This window comes from Erythrolamprus reginae, chromosome 6 (genome assembly GCF_031021105.1).
Source record: "Erythrolamprus reginae isolate rEryReg1 chromosome 6, rEryReg1.hap1, whole genome shotgun sequence".
NCBI classification, from domain to species: Eukaryota; Metazoa; Chordata; class Lepidosauria; order Squamata; family Dipsadidae; genus Erythrolamprus; species Erythrolamprus reginae.
The window spans coordinates 65705624-65722341 of NC_091955.1; the positions used below are offsets into that span (position 1 = coordinate 65705624).

Here is a 16718-nt window from a genome sequence, read left to right on the forward strand (position 1 = left end):
ATGGGAAAGTCTTAGGGTGGAAGTGGAACTTTGCTTGTGACATCCCTGGAGAGAAAACAACTCCTTTCCCACAGGGCTGTTCCACATGTGCTTCTGTTTTTGATGCAGACTTCCTTTTAGAAACATCCCTGCTCTATCCTCAAGTGTCCTTTGAAACAGGGGGTCTCCAATCTGGGCAACTTCAAGCCTGGATGACTTCAACTCCCAGAATTCCCCAGCCAGCAAAGCTAAAATAAGCAAAGCTGGTTGGGAATTCTGGGAGTTGAAGTCATCCATAAGCTGTTTCAACTCCTACCCTCAAAATGTCACTATAGAGCACTGCATAAGAAGAATTAGACACAAGAACAGTGTTTTTCCCAAATGCCAACACTCTGCTAAATAAATAATTCCCTAAACACTGTCAAACTAATTACTAAGTCTGCACTACTATTACTACTAGTTTTCTTTCCATCATTCCTATCCCCCATCTCCTCCCACTTATGATTGTATAATAATAATAATAATAATAATAATAATAATAATAATAATAATAATAATAATTTATTAGATTTGTATGCCGCCCCTCTCTGAAGACTCAGGGCGACTCACAACAATAATAAACAATCTACAAATCCAATATTTAAAAAACAATTTTAAAAACCCTTATAGTAAAATAATCACACAATCCAATCAAACCATACACAAACCAAGATAGTTGGGGGATATGTCAATTTCCCCATGCCTGGCTACAAAGGGGAGTTTTCAACAACTAATGAAAGGCGAGGAGCATGGGGCCAGTTCTAATCTCTGGGGGGAGTTGATTCCAGAGGGCCGGGGCCACCACAGAGAAGGTTCTTCCCCTGGGTTCCGCCCGATGACATTGTTTATTCGACGGAGAAGGCCAACTCTGTGGGACCTAATCCTACAGTATGACTGTAAGTTGTTGCTTCTATCCTTAAGTTTTTTTTACTAATTTTGATTGTTTCCTGATTGCTTATTTGACCCCTAACAGTGTTTCTCAAATAGTGGGGCGGGCCCCTTTGGGGAAGCATGGAGGGATGCCGGATTGTGCTTTTTTTGCTGCAGGGAGTAGGCAGTGATGGTGAACCTATAGCACGGGTGCCACAGGCGGCACGGGGAGCCATATCAGCTGGCACGTGAACCGTTGCCTTAGCTCAGCTCTAACTTGCATGTGTGTGCCGGCCAGCTGATTTTTGGCTTGCACAGATACTCTGGGAAGGCATTTTTGGCTTCCAGGGAGCCTCCAGGCGGATGGGAGAGGGTATTTTATCCCCCCCTGCTCTAGGGAAGCCTTTGGAGCCTGGGGGAGTGATGAAACATGAGCCTACTGGTGTTCAATCTGGACAAACTTGCAAGACACGTGGTGGCCTGATTCTTTTTATTAGGAATCGGTCCGTGTAGGTAAACACAAATAACAAGCGTATATTTGAATTTCGCGGCAAAAGACAAAGACCGCGGCTTGGGTTTCACCTTTTAAAGTGTTTTTTTTCCTGTAGGCGTGGCTTTGACAGCCGCTCGAATTTCCTGGCTGCGGTTTAACCAATCAGCGGCCAGGATGCAGATAGGGTAGATTAGCATACTCTATTAGCATAACTTATTTACTTACAACATATTAGCATAGGAACACAACAACTGGGCCCACCAGAAGTTGGGAAACAGGCCATTTCTGTCCTCCATAGGGCCTCCATGGGATGGAGGAAGCTGTTTTCACCCTTCCCAGGCATTGAATTATGGGTGTGGGCACTCACGCATGCACAACAGTGTTCCCTCTAATTTTTTTTTGGGGGGGGGGGTGGAAAAGTATAGTGTCTGAGCGGCAGTCCCTTCGGGACTGGGCGGCACAGAAATAATAAATAAACAAACAAACAAACAAATAAATAAATAAAAACCCCACCCTGTTTTGTACTGTGTGTCTATAACAGTGAGCTCATAATAGGGCAACTCTATCAATATCAAAATGCCACTTAAATAGTTGAGCTAGTTTCAAACTAGATTTTGATTTTCTTTCTCTCTTCCTTACTCCCATTCTTTTTCTTTTTCTTTTCCTTCCTCTCTTTTTTCTATCTGTTTCTCTCTCTTCCTCTCTTCCTCTCTCTCTCCTTCCCTCTCACTCTTTCCCTCTCGGCTTCTGGGCAGGTTTGGAAAACTCTGAGTTGATGATGATTTTTAAGTGAGCGATTGCTCACTGCTCAGTTTAGAGGGAACTATGATGCACAATAGCGCGCGCACACGCTCTTTTGGCACCTGAGGAAAAAAAGGCTCGCCATCACTGGAGTAGGGGGGGGGGTTTGCACCAAACAATAGCACAGAGCAGAAGATATGAAGTGCAGATAACAAACCCTTAAGAGATACCATGGAAAAATATTTAACAGGGATGAAAAGAAAGGAAGAGACAGAGATATAATGAGACAAATGTAAGTCTCCCGAAATCTAAAACGAGGAAATATGTCGAAGCATAGGTAGTGCTTGGCTTCACTGTGGTGACTACATTGGGAGACCAGGAAAGACCAGTATGTTTACTGGGTCTAAAAATGTTGGCAGCAGATAGCATGGAGCCAAATAAATTAAGGCATTATTTAAACACATTACACTCCAATCACGCTGATAAGCCGCTTGATTTTTTTTCAAGTGAAAACGTGCTGAATATTGAAAACAATTGTCATGGCGGAGTGTTGGGGCACGCAAAATGTTTATTTCTTCCTGTGGGAGATGTAACAGAAAATAATTGAGAACCACTGCCCTATGACTATCATTAAGTGTTTTACCTCATGATTCTTGACAAATGCATCTTTTCCGGGTCTGCGGAGAGGGGCGGCATACAAATCTAATATATTATTATTATTATTATTATTATTATTATTATTATTATTATTATTATTATTATTTTCTTTTATGTACACTGAGAGCGTATGCACCAAAGAGGAATTCTTTGTGTGTCCAATTAAATTTGGCCAGAATATCTCCGGGACCACCTTCTGCCGCACGAATCCCAACGACCAGTCAGGTCCCACAGAGTTGGCCTTCTCCGGGTCCCGTCGACTAAACAATGTCGTTTGGTGGGACCCAGGAGAAGAGCCTTCTCTGTGGCGGCCCCGACCCTCTGGAACCAGCTCCCCCCAGAGATCAGAATTGCCCCTACCCTCCTCGCCTTTCGTAAGCTCCTTAAAACCCACCTCTGTCATCAGGCATGGGGGAACTGAGATACTCCTTTCCCCCTAGACCTATACAATTTATGCATGGTATGTTTGTGTGTATGCTTGGTTTTATAATAAGGGTTTTTTAGTTATTTTAAATATTAGATTTGTCATACGTTGTTTTATTATTGTTGTTAGCCGCCCTGACTCCACGGAGAGGGCCAGCATACAAATCTAATAAATAAATGAATAAATAAATAAATGAATAAATAAATACATAAATAAATGAATAAATAAATAAATAAAATAAAATAAATAAAATAAATAAAATAAATAAAATAAATAAATAAAATAAATAAAATAAATAAAATAAATAAAATAAATAAAATAAATAAAATAAATAAAATAAATAAAATAAATAAAATAAATAAAATAAATAAAATAAATAAAATAAATAAATAAAATAAAATAAATAAAATAAAATAAAATAAAATAAAATAAAATAAAATAAAATAAAATAAAATAAAATAAAATAAAATAAAATAAAATAAAATAAAATAAAATAAAAATTTATTCCTGCTTTGAAATACTTGGACAAAGATTCCCTGAACTACAGTTGAATCCTTCCTGAGATGCCATTTCCTCTCGTCGAAATCGGGAAGCGTCAGTGCTCAGTCAGCAGAAGTTAAGAAGTACAAACAATAGGATGACACCAGATTATGTTTATTTGTGACCTGCTAGTTCTTTTAAAATCAATGACAATGACAAATGAGCTCTATCCTCAACAACTGCTGCAAGTGAGTGGCAGTGCTGGCAATGAATCCAGTGTGGTCCTTCACAGTTGGCAGCATCCAGAAGCAGGCTACCAATAGCCAGAATGCAGTAGGCAAAAGGCTTCCCCCACCCACTGGCACGTAATAAAAACAGTGACAACGACAGCCACATACAACCACGTGTTGGCAGAAGCAGTGAAAAGCTTTGGATGCGCACAACCGTGACAGTACCAACAACACACAGCTGGCAGGATGCAGTTCCCTTTCCAAGTTTAAATCGACCATCTGTGAAGCATAGACTTGTTTTTTAAACACTAATCTAGTGGTCTTCCAAAAGAGTACCAAGCCTCAGAGATATTTGAAAAGTGTTCGGAAACTTCAGATCGTGCAGAATGCAGTTGCGAGAGCAATCATGGGCTTCCCTAGGTATGCCCATGTTACACCAACACTCCGCAGTCTGCATTGGTTGCCGATCAATTTCCGGTCACAATTCAAAGTGTTGGTTTTGACCCATAAAACCCTTCATGGCATCGGACCAGAATATCTCCAGGCCCGCCTTCTGCCGCACGAATCCCAGCAACCGATTAGGTCCCCAGAGTCGGCCTTCTCCGGGTCCCGTTGACTAAACAATGTTGTTTGGCGGGTCCCAGGGGAAGAGCCTTCTCTGTGGTGGCCCCTCCCCTCTGGAACCAGCTCCCACCTGAGATTAGAACTGCCCCCACCCTCCTTGCCTTTCGTAAACTCCTTAAAACCCACCTCTGCCGTCAGGCATGGGGGGAACTGAGATAATTCCCCCAGGCCTATACTGTTTATGTATGGTATGTTGTGTGCATGTTTTTTAAATTATGGGTTTTTAGCTTTCTAATGATTGAATTTGTACTATATAGTGTTTTCTGTTGCTGTGAGCCGCCCCGAGTCTGCGGAGAGGGGCAGCATACTAAATAAATAAATAAGTAAGTAAGTAAGTAAGTAAGTAAGTAAGTAAGTAAGTAAGTAAGTAAGTAAGTAAATAAATAAATAAATAAGCAAGTAAGCAAGTAAGAAAGTAGGTAAGTAAATAAGTAAGTAAATAAGTAAGTAAATAAGTAAGTAAATAAGTAAGTAAGTAAGTAAGTAAGTAAATATGTAAATATGTAAATAAGTAAATAAGTAAATAAGTAAATAAGTAAATAAGTAAATAAGTAAATAAGTAAATAAGTAAATAAGTAAATAAGTAAATAAGTAAAATAGATAGATAGATAGATAGATAGATAGATAGATAGATAGATAGATAGATAGATAGATAGATAGATAGATAGATAGATAGATAGATAAATAAAAAATATAGTGCATTAAAAAAATCTAAACCTCTGTTGGTAAGAAACCTATAGAACAGTGATGGCAAACTTTTTTTGGTTCATGTGCCCTTTTGGCTGTTTTTCACCATCCCCAGGCTTCAGGATGCTTCCCTGAAACCTGGGGAGAGCGAAAATGGCGGAAAAGAAGGCCGAATATCAGCCCTGGAGCTGACATAGGGCAACGCCTCATGTGCCCTCTGCTAGGGCTCCGCCTGCCAACTGTGGCACACATGCTATAGGCTCTCCATCATGGCTATATAAGATATACAGACAGGTGTCTCTACAGATATCAAACGCCCAGTTGTTCTGCCAGAGTTCAGGTGTGGCTCAGTAAAATAAACAGAGTCCTGATATTTGCCTCAATAAATAACACAGTATGGGTTTGTTCAACTGAATAAAGACACCTAAGCCGAAGTGAATTCTGTGACAATTATATGTTTTCTTTGCTATCACTTTGTCAGATAAGATAAGCAGGCACCCGGTAGATAAGATAAAGAACTATAGAAATAGCCAAATATGTTCTTTATGGCTTTGGGAGGTTCCTCAGTATTTTCCGGGCCCCTAAAGGACTCTTGAGATACTGTAATTGCACCATCTGAATATATGTTCCCTCAGGGTTATTATTAGGTTCCTCAACCACACAATCTTTCCAGCAGCCCACACCAAATTGGTCATAGAGGTCAAATCCTAGCAAAGGTAAAGGAGAGCGATACCCACAATTTATTTTATTTATTTATTTATTTGTTTATTAGATTTGTATGCCGCCCCTCTCCATAGACTCGGGCCGGCTCACAACACAATAAACAAATCTAATAATTTACAATTTAAAATATTTTAAAAACCCCATTATTAAGCAGACATACATGCAAACATACCATACATAAATTGTATAGGCCCGGGGGAGATATCTCAATTCCCCCATGCCTGACGACAAAGGTGGGTTTTGAGGAGTTTACCAAAGGCAAGGAGGGTAGGGGCAGTTCTAATCTCTGGGGGGAGCTGGTTCCAGAGAGTCAGGGCTGCCACAGAGAAGGCTCTTCCCCTGGGGCCCGCCAACCGACATTGTTTAGTTGACGGGACCCGGAGAAGGCCCACTCTGTGGGACCTAATCGGTCGCTGGGATTCGTGCAGCAGAAGGCAGTCTCGGAGATTAATTGCCTAAAGTGGTCAGTGGGAGCTGGCCGGACTGTATCCTCAACCATATCAAGCAATTAGGTCATCCTAATTGTCTCATGTATCCTGCCTCACGTATTCCAGCGGCTGATCAGATCCCACAGAGTTGGTCTTTCCCAGGTCCCTTCAGCCAAGCATTGTCGCGTGACAGAGTCTATCGGAAGGGCCTTCTCTGTGGCAGCTCTGGTCAGTGAAGAGCTACCAAAATTTTTACTACCACACTGTGGGTGTGGCTTATGTATTTTCTTTCAACATCTTTCAGTGCAAATTGGGTGCTCTGGGGTGTAGCTCCATTTTCACTACCCCACTGCGTTCCCCTGTCTGGGCAGCAGCCCATCCTGGCTCCGGTCTTTTGGAATCAACTCCCCACGGAAATTCTCACTGCCCTCACCCTTCTGGCTTTTCATAAAGTTTTGAAACCACACCTTTGCTGGCAGGCCTGGGGCTGTCAAGCATTGATATATTGCTCCGGCTGATGGTATGATTGGGATTAGATGTGTTTGGATAAATAGGTTTAATGTTGGGAATTTTTAAGTCTTGGGTTTTAGGGCGGGGTATAATTTTATCTGTAATTTTGTATTGATTTTATGTTGTAAGCTGCCCTGAGTTCCCTAGAGAAGGGTGGCCTAGAAATTTGATAGAGATAGATAAATGGAGAGAGAGAGATGATAGATAGATAGATAGATAGATAGAGAGAGAGAGAGAGAGAGAGAGAGAGAGAGAGAGAGAGAGAGAGAGAGAGAGAGAGAGAGAGAGAGGACAGACAGACAAGTCCATGAAGGATTCTAACTCTGGTTTATCTGTAATTTTGTATTGATTTTATGTTGTAAGCTGCCCTGAGTTCCCTAGAGAAGGGTGGCCTAGAAATTTGATAGAGATAGATAGATAGATAGATAGATAGAGAGAGAGAGAGAGAGAGAGAGAGAGAGAGAGAGAGAGAGAGAGAGAGAGAGAGAGAGATAGGGATGGCTGGATGGCTGGATAGATAGATAGATAGATAGATAGATAGATAGATAGATAGATAGATAGATAGATAGATAGATAGATAGAGAGAGAGATAGAGAGATAGAGATAGATAGATAGATAGATAGATAGATAGATAGATGATAGATAGATAGATAGATAGATAGATAGATAGATAGATAGATAGATAGATAGATAGATAGATAGATGTGGATGGATGGATGGATGGATGGATAGATAGATAGATATAGATAGATAGATAGATAGATAGATATAGATCGATAGATAGACAGACAGACAGAGATAGAGATAGATAGATAGATAGATAGATAGATAGATAGAGAGAGAGAGAGAGAGAGAGAGAGAGAGAGAGAGAGAGAGAGAGAGAGAGAGAGAGAGAGATAGAGAGAGAGAGAGAGAGAGAGAGAGGACAGACAGACAAGTCCATGAAGGATTCTAACTCTGGTTGGGTAACCTGGGAATTGAAGTCTAGATATTTTAAAGTTGTCGAGGTTCAGAATTACTGTTTTAGAGGTATTTGCTACAAGAAAGAAAAGGTGGCGGGCAGAATGTTGTCTTAACAGGGCTGAATGCTGCCAGTGAGAAGAAATAGTTCAATCCAGAGTTTTATTTTCCATTCAAGGAGCTGCGAAACATAACAATATAAATGAATATGGGGTGGGAGTATGGAAATTAACTCTGTGCCCTGATAAGTCTGCCAAAATATGGAAAGCATTATGTAACTTGATACAGAAGCTAATAAAATAATGGTTTCAAAATCTGTCTACAGATTCTGCTTCCTCTCCAATGTATTCCTTGCCAGTAAGGGAGAATATTTGTAGCTCAGGGATGAAATGAAGGGTCTTTGGTGCTCTCTGAACCTGTTTGTTTTTTGGCCGCGGTGGCCAGCTGGCCATGCCTCCAAGCCGGCTCTCTCGGTGGCACCATAGGCAGCGCCATTTTGTTTTTTGCTTCTGCGCATGTGCAGAAGCTGGATTTTTGGCACTGCACATGCATGCTTACCGAGCCGGCGGTGTTTGCGGCATGGGCCGGGAAGGAGGCCGCCATTTTGGGGGCGGAGCCTGCGGCCACACATCATCATTAGGGGCCGCAGTGACGTCTTTGTGGTGCGCGGGGGTACCGATTGGCTGAGGAGTGGCAGGGGAGGTGCCCTATTTAAAGGGACTGCTCATGGTGCCACTTCTCTTTGTTCTGCGTCTCAAACGGAGACACCCGCCCACCCTCCCTCTGTTACAGGGTGCATATGATGGGTCGCCCCTTGGGGGGCCGAGTAGCAATTTTTGGCAGTCACAGAAGATTGGCTGTTTTTTTTGCCTACTCCACTCTGTGTGTTGGGAGTGTGGTTAGGGGGTGTACTCACCAACTAGTTTCCCCCCAGAAAGGGGGCGGAAATGGGCATAAGCAGCAACGGTGTGATCTCCTTTAGGGGCACCTCTAGTGATGTGAGGGACAACCTCCTTCTCGTATTACAGGGCTCAACCGACTTGGGTATGGGAAGGGGGCCGCACCTGGGGCTCGCTGGCTGGGACTTACCAGAGACCAGGAGCGAGCCATCCCACATGCTATGGGGGCGTGGCACAGGTGTAAGGATACCACTCCCCTATGCCCAGGCAAGGAGCTTTTGCCCGAGAGTTGCTCAAAAAAGGTTGGTGACAGTTGACTCCGCCCCCATTTTGATTTATGCACCCCTGCAGGTCACGTGATTTAATTGGTTAATTAATTAATTGATAATGATTTAATAAAGTGACCCCATTATACCCAAACTTTCTGTGTCCGAGTGTTACTCCGCCTTTCGCCGCAAACAATAGTCGGGACCAAAAACGGTGCAGAAGTATTAAATGCCCTGATTTTAAATGATCAAAACCACAGTGGTTCAAGCAAAGAGCGCATAAACATGCTTGTGGTGAGTTTCAGGAATTTCTTGGAAATCACAACTCACAGGAACGTCTAGCAACAGGGCCAAGTGAGATAAGCTTGCCAATAAACCAAAATTATGGGACTGAGGTACAACAAAAGGCCAGCAGCATCCAGCCATTATTGTTGGACTTGACGATCAGAAAACAATATGGTCTGAAAGCTTCTGCCTTACTTTGTTTAAGCAGAAAAAGCAACGATTTGTTCAAGCAGAATAACCCCCAGGTCACAAAAAATAATTCAATACATTTCAACCTCAGCCCAGCTGCTCTGCAGGGTGATCGCTGGTTATGGCGACCTCAGTACTTCAAAAATAGAAAATTGACAATTCAATGTTGTTTTCTTTGTATTCGAGGATTACTTATAGTTTATGACATGAATGGAAAAGCAATGAAATGTAATCCTAATCAATAAGTAGGAGAAGAAGGCACCATGTCTTTTATAGCAACAGAAAGAACAGAAGCAAGATGGTAGCTGAGGAATAAGCTCTTCTGGGAAAAGCATAAAAAGATGCATATTTTTATACTTATCATTCTGAATAAATCATTTTTGTTGTTGTTGTGTAACTGAAAGGTCGTTTTATAAAAATCTGCACACAACCCTGAGGCTTACAGTGGGGATCTGTTCAACCCTTTGTTCAATGCACAATCTGCCATACCAAACTGAATATAACAACCTACTTAACAAGAAATATTATCTTCTGTTTATTTATTTTTTTTTACTGCAATGAAAGAGAGCTAACCATTTTCCACAGCATTCTATTCTACTGTACTCATACTTTGCCAAAATCTGAATTGTTTGACATTTTCCCATAATGTTTTTAACAACCATGATTTGAACAGATATCATTTGTTTTTGGTTTAGGGGGATTGGTGCTTTTAATTAACATGTTGTAACATTTTTCAGTTGAAGGCAATATTGCTTGTTTGTGGATGATGTTAAAGCTTTGGTGTGTTCAATTCAATTCAATTGATTAGATTTGTATGCTGCCCCTCTCCGAAGACTCGGGGCGGCTCACAACAATAATAAAAACAGTATAACAATGGAACAAATCTAATAATAAAATTATATTAAAAAACCCCAACAATTTAAAAACCATACAACACATACATGCCAAACATAAAATATAAGAAAGCCTGGGGGAGATGTCTTAATTCCCCCATGCCTGGTGATATAGGTGGCTCTTGAGTAACTTGCGAAAGACAAGGAGGGTGGGGGCCGTTCTAATCTCCGGGGGGAGTTGATTCCAGAGGGCTGGGGCTGCCACAGAGAAGGCTCTTCCCCTGGGGCCCGCCAAACGACATTGTTTGGTCGACGGGACCCGGAGAAGGCCAACTCTGTTGGACCTTATCGGCCTCTGGGATTCGTGCGGTAGAAGGTGGTTCCGGAGGTATTCTGGTCCAATACCATCAAGGGCTTTAAAGGTCATTACCAACACTTTGAATTGTGACCGGAAACTGATCGGCAGCCAGTGCAGGCCATGGAGTGTTGTAGAAACGTGGGCGAATCTAGGAAGCCCCACGATAGCTCTTGTGGCCGCATTCTGCACGATCTGAAGTTTCCGAACACTTTTCAAAGGTAGCCCCACGTAGAGAGCGTTGCAGTAGTCGAACCTCGAGGTGATAAGGGCATGAGCGACTGTGAGCAATGACTCCCTGTCCAAATAGGGCCGCAACTGATGCACCAGGCGAACCTGGGCAAACGTCCTCCTCGCCACAGCCGAAAGATGGTGTTCCAATGTTAGCTGTGGATCGAGGAGGACGTTGAATTAAAGGTGCTCTAGTTATCAATTAGCTCATCGATATCATTTTTAGAATGATATTAAAAGAGCTTCATTTAGGAAAGTGAACACAAGAACAAGGGGACCCAATCTGAAGTTAGTTGGGGGAAAGATCAAAAGCAACATGAGAAAATATTATTTTACTGAAAGAGTAGTAGATCCTTGGAACAAACACCCAGCAGATGCGGTTGGTAAATCCACAGTAACTGAATTTAAACATGCCTGGGATAAACATATATCCATCCTAAGATAAAATACAAAAAATAGTATAAGGGCAGACTAGATGGATCATGAGGTCTTTTTCTGCCATCAGTCTTCTATGTTTCTATGTTTCTATTCTTCTTGCACAGTTAAATTTAGTATGCTGTATTTTTCGGACGCACCAAAATATAAGACACAGCTTAATTTTTGGGGAGGAAAATAGGAAAAAGAATCTGCTTACCAGATAGTCATCTGGCTAGCATCCTAAGCCTGGTCAGCTTCAGCACATTATTTTATCCCCTGGTTAGGGCTTTTAAAAAAAACCTTATTCGGAGAGATTAACAGTGAAAGAGCTTGCAAGCCAATAAGAGCGGGGAACATCCTTAGCACCTGATTAGGGCTGGGGGAAAAAGCTACATTCAGAGTATAAGATGCACCCAAACTATCAGCCTCTTTTAGGGAGGAAAAAGGTGCATCTTATACTCTGAAAAATACGGTAAATATGGGTATAATTTAGACTTTGTTTCCTTGTACAAAGTTCTATTAATGTTGTTACTAACTGCCTGGCTTCAATTATCTTTACAAGTAACCCATTAATTACCAACTGATAGAGAAGTGTGCATAGATGCACAGAATCTACCAAACAATACAATATTCTTTTTATTATCATAACAGTTTACATATGGTAAGAGTGACGTTTTTGAAATAGAACTGACGTCCCTCTTTGGCTTTTACTGATAGGAAACCTCACCAGCAATATCAATTTGTTGTGCTAAACAGTCTTGGAAGTAGAAGTCAAGAAGGTTCTTTAATCGAAGTTTGATAAATGTCCTATATGCTAGTGGAGTGTGTGTCCTACCAGAGCTGATCAACACTTCAAACAATCCTTGGCAGCAACAATCAATGAAATAATGAAGTATTTAAGAATTTGTAGGTTTTTTGTCAGAGCAATATGACATTAACCTGATTACAAAGGATAGAAACCAGGAGGTTGATTCCAAAGTCAAACGTTCTATATATTTTTATGATGTCAAAGAGCAAACTCTTATGATGCAATGCTTTCTGGAATATTTGTTGATAGTATTGCAACTTTAAACTTCCAATCCCATCCTTTCAGTTGCAACAGTAATTATACAGTGGTGCCTCTACCTAAGAACGCCTCTACTTACGAACTTTTCTAGATAAGAACCGGGTGTTCAAGATTTTTTTGCCTCTACTCAAGAACCATTTTCCACTTACAAACCCAAGGCTCCAAAACTGTAACTGCAAAAGGCAGGGAGAAGCCTCCTGTGGGGCCTCTCTAGGAATCTCATGGAAGGAAACAAGGCCGGAAAAGGTGGGGAGAAGCCTCCATGAGGCCTCTCTAGGAATCTCCTGGGAGGAAGCAGGGCTGGAAAAGGCAGGGAGAAACCTCCATGGGGCCTCTCTAGGAATCACCTGGGAGGAAACGGCCTCCACCCTGTCTGTGGTTTCCCCAATCACACACATTATTTGCTTTTACATTGATTCCTATGGGAAACATTGCTTCTTCTTACAAACTCTTCTACTTAAGAACTTGATCACAAAGCAAATTAAGTTTGTAAGTAGAAGTACCACTGTACATACTAGTTCTCTGTATTTTAATCAGAGATTTCAGCAGGTTCTGATCAGTTCTGGAGAACTGGGGTGTCAAACTCAAGAACTTGGGGGCCATTTCCGGACTATGGGGTGCTTAGATCTGGTCTGAAGAGCCGCCTTAGAAACAGCAAAGGACCACCCCAGAGCAATGTTCCCTCTAAGCTGTGTGTGCACGCAGCCATTAAGACCCCCCTCGCGCAAAACTTTTGAAGTGGCGCAAAGCCACGCAGTCCCAGATCGCTCGCTTTTCCGGCCAGCAAAGCTGGCTGCCTGCCTTTGCTGACCGGCGCAGGAAAGCATCGCGTTTGAAAAATGTGTGTTTAAAAAGCACGCTGCTTTCCCGGGCAGCTGGCTTTGCTGGCCAGATAAGCGAGCGATCCGGGACTGCGGCGCCGTGGCGGCCTTCAAGCATGGCCCTTCGTGGCGCCCCACCACCTGTTCCTGCAGGTATAGGTCGGGCGCATTACCTGGAGGCGTAGGTGGTATGGGGTCAGGTGTGGGTGGCATGGATGCCAGGGAGGGCGAAGGGGTGGACGTGGCTGCTGCCTCTTAGCTGCAGAGCCGGATGGGGCTGGAGGCGATGGTGGAGTCTGGCGCTGGGGCCATGCGGGGCTGCTCATCCAGGGGCAAGCCACCCTCCGCTCTCTGCTCTCTCTATCTCTGTTGCCAGCGTGGTGTACGAGAGAGAAAGAGAGAGAGAAAAAGGAGGGGAGAGAGAAAGAGTGAGAAAGAAAGCAAGAGAGAGAGAGAAAGTGAGAGAGAAAGTAAGCAAGAGAAAGAGAGAGAGTATGAGAGAAAGAAAGTGAGAGAGAGAGAGAGAAGGAGAAGAGAGAGTGAGAGAAGAAAGGAGGAGAGAGAAAGTGAACAAGAGAGAGAGAGAAAGCAAGAGAGACACAGAGCAAGAGAGAAAGAGAGGGAGAGAGAAAGAGTGAGAAAAAGAGTGAGAAAGAGTGAGAAAGAAAGAGAGCAAGAGTGGGGAGAGAGAGAGAAAGAGAGAGAGCTAGCAAGAGCGAGAGAAAGAGAGAGAGAGAAAGAAAGAGAGAGAGAGAAAGAGAGTGGGTGAGAGAGAAAGAAAATAAGAGAGAGAGAGAAAAGAAAGGAGAGGAAGGGAGAGAGAGAGAGAAAGGAATGAAAGCAAAAAGGGGAGAAAAGAGAGAAATATTTATTTACTTATTTACTTACTTACTTACTTACTTACTTACTTACTTACTTACTTACTTACTTACTTACTTACTTACTTACTTCTGTGCTGCGCAGTCCCAAAGGGACTGCCTCTCAGAAACTATACTTTTCCGCCCACACCGAAAAAAAATTAGAGGGAACATTGGCCCAGAGTGCCTCTGCCAGCAAAAATGGAGCTTGGGAGGGCCATATGCTCCTTTTTTTGCTGGCAGAGGGTTGCAGGAGGCTGTCCTAACCAAAAACAGAGCTCATAAGAGCCACATGCAGCCCCACACTGAGCTCTGTGATTGCTGATGGAGGGTTGCAGGAGGCTGTTCCATCCGAAAACAGAGTTCGGGAGCCCGTTACTGGCAGAGTACTCGGGCCACCACAGGCATCCCCGGACATGAGTGACATCAAGCTGGCTGTGCCCACCCTGGGCATGCCCATCCCAGCCCCCTAAGGTCAAGCACAACCCTCATGTGGCCCACAATGAAATTAAGTTTGCACCCCTGAATTAGAGGAAAGGTAGAATAAACCTTCATATTGTTAATAAAAATATGTTGCCAAACTGACAGCTCCTTTACAGGAAAAATGAGGTCCTTAAAAATGCTAAAGAGGGAGTTTTTTATGCAGAACATGCAAACACTCTTTGCTTAACAGTTTAAAGTAAAGGACATCATAAAGTCAATCATCAATAAGGGTTAAGCATCTAAGTAGCTGCAAAATGCTGACAAAGTGCTGGAAAAACAAGGTGGAACAGAATTTTCTAAAAAAGATAGGTTCCAAGGCTGGAGTAAGGTTTTTGGGAGCACAATACAATTCACAAAACCACAGATTAACGTTGCAGATAATTTCCTGCAAAATGAGACGTGAAGTAATTATTCAAAACGGAATAGTCATAACCTCAGCGTTTCAAATAGCATCTGAGAAATAAATCAAGTCCCAGTCCAAGTCCCTCAATCTGTACTAAAGAATATAGCACTACCTAGGAAAAATAAATAGAGTATAAAATATAAATACTTACTTTTTAATTTCAAAAATGTCAATTCTTTTTATTTAGAGAAAGAGAGAGAGACTGGGAGACTTTCCTTGGTGGACAGACAAAGAGGAACTGCTTTTATTTTGAAACGATACTTCCTTTTTTATCCGCCCTATGATATCAGAGTCCAGTATTGATACTAACACCTGTGGGCTGAGTGTGCATGTCACAGCTATCATGCCCTTCTAGAGATGCAATACCGTTCTCAAAAATCGATGAAGGAGGAGGCACTTCTTTTGCCTTTCTCGTAGACTCTAAGCTTGTGCTTTTAAAAAGTATACTCAAAGCTCTGTGCTGTTTTCTTCATGTTGTGCTGTTCCTTCCTCTTTTGCCTCTTCTGAATAAGCATCAAATAAATATTTCCTGCCCATAGTCTTGCGCAATTCTACAAAAGGGATGTAGCAATTGCTTCCATTTCAATATACCCAAAAAAGGGAACAGCAAAATATCAAGGGCCCACCAGAGAACTGTCCTACTTGTGTATCCCGTTTCCCTTTCAAACTGCAACCATTAAACTTACTCAAAAGCCTTTGGGGAGGAGCTTTGCTAAAAGCTTTTGAAAGTCTAAACATACCAATATTTGTGGATCTGGGTTGCACCTTTAAAAACCAGTTTTCCACTTTTCAAATAACACACCTTTCTCTTTGTCTATTTTCTTCCTCGGGTATTTATTTATTTTATTTATTTATTTAATTCGACTTCTATGCCGCCAAATCTCAAAGGTGGGTGAGAGGAGAGTGTTGTGGCTAGCTCTAGCCCAGCTCCTGCCCTAAGGACTGTGGATGTGGGGGAGACTGTGGATGTGCTGCAGGCCTGTTTTGCCCCCGGTGGAATCTGCTGATGAAGGCTCCTCTGACCAAGAAGACATGAGTGACAGGGAAGAGGAGAGTGTGGCAGACAGCTCAGAAGGAGATCAATTATCTAGCTCCTCCTTGGATTCAGAACAAGAGTTAATGATACAGCCACGTATGTGGAGAGCGATGCATACAACTGAGAGATTATTATCAAAGAAAATGAGGCCACCTATGGTTGGGTGGGGCTGTGGTAATTAGTGAGGCTGCTATAAAGAGCAGCCTGTGGGTTTGGCCATTGTGGAGGATTATCTGCTCGTTGTGTTTCGTGACTGCTTTACTGACTGACTTTTTGTGTGCTGATTTTTCCCCGCTTTGAAACTAAACCAGAGCAAAGTGTGTTTCACTTTGTGAAAGAAGGACAGTGAATTGCCTCACAGCTGCAAGCTAAGTATCACAGAACTGATAATGGACTTGTATAAATTACCAGGTTTTTTGGAGATGAGTGCTCTTTGCTATACCAAAAGAGGGCTTAGGTTAAGTGAATTTTCATTATAAAGAATATTGTTTTGAATTTTCAAACGTGTGTGTGTCTGAAATTTGTACCTGTGAATTTTTGGTAGGATTCTACCAGAGACCCCGACAGAACAGATACCCATGAGAGTGCCATCCCCAGTCCCAAGCAAGTTAACTCAGTTAACTGCAGCTGCTGCTGCAGTTAGAGCTCTTGCCTCATAATGAAGAGGTTGTGAGTTTGGTCCTAGGTAGAGGTAGATGTAGGGTATCCTGCTTGGGCAGGGGGTTGGACTAG

The 16718-nt window shown here is 42.4% G+C and overlaps 1 protein-coding gene across 2 annotated transcripts in view; it reads right to left on the reverse strand.

The window, feature by feature from the left end:
- MGAT3 (beta-1,4-mannosyl-glycoprotein 4-beta-N-acetylglucosaminyltransferase) overlaps positions 1-15603 on the reverse strand; it is a 106005-nt gene extending 90402 nt beyond the window's left edge. For both annotated transcript variants that reach the window (XM_070756133.1, XM_070756135.1), the window contains exon 1: positions 15102-15603. The gene's annotated coding sequence lies outside the window, so the exon portion shown is untranslated. The remainder of the gene's footprint in view (positions 1-15101) is intronic.
- Positions 15604-16718: the final 1115 nt, after the last annotated feature.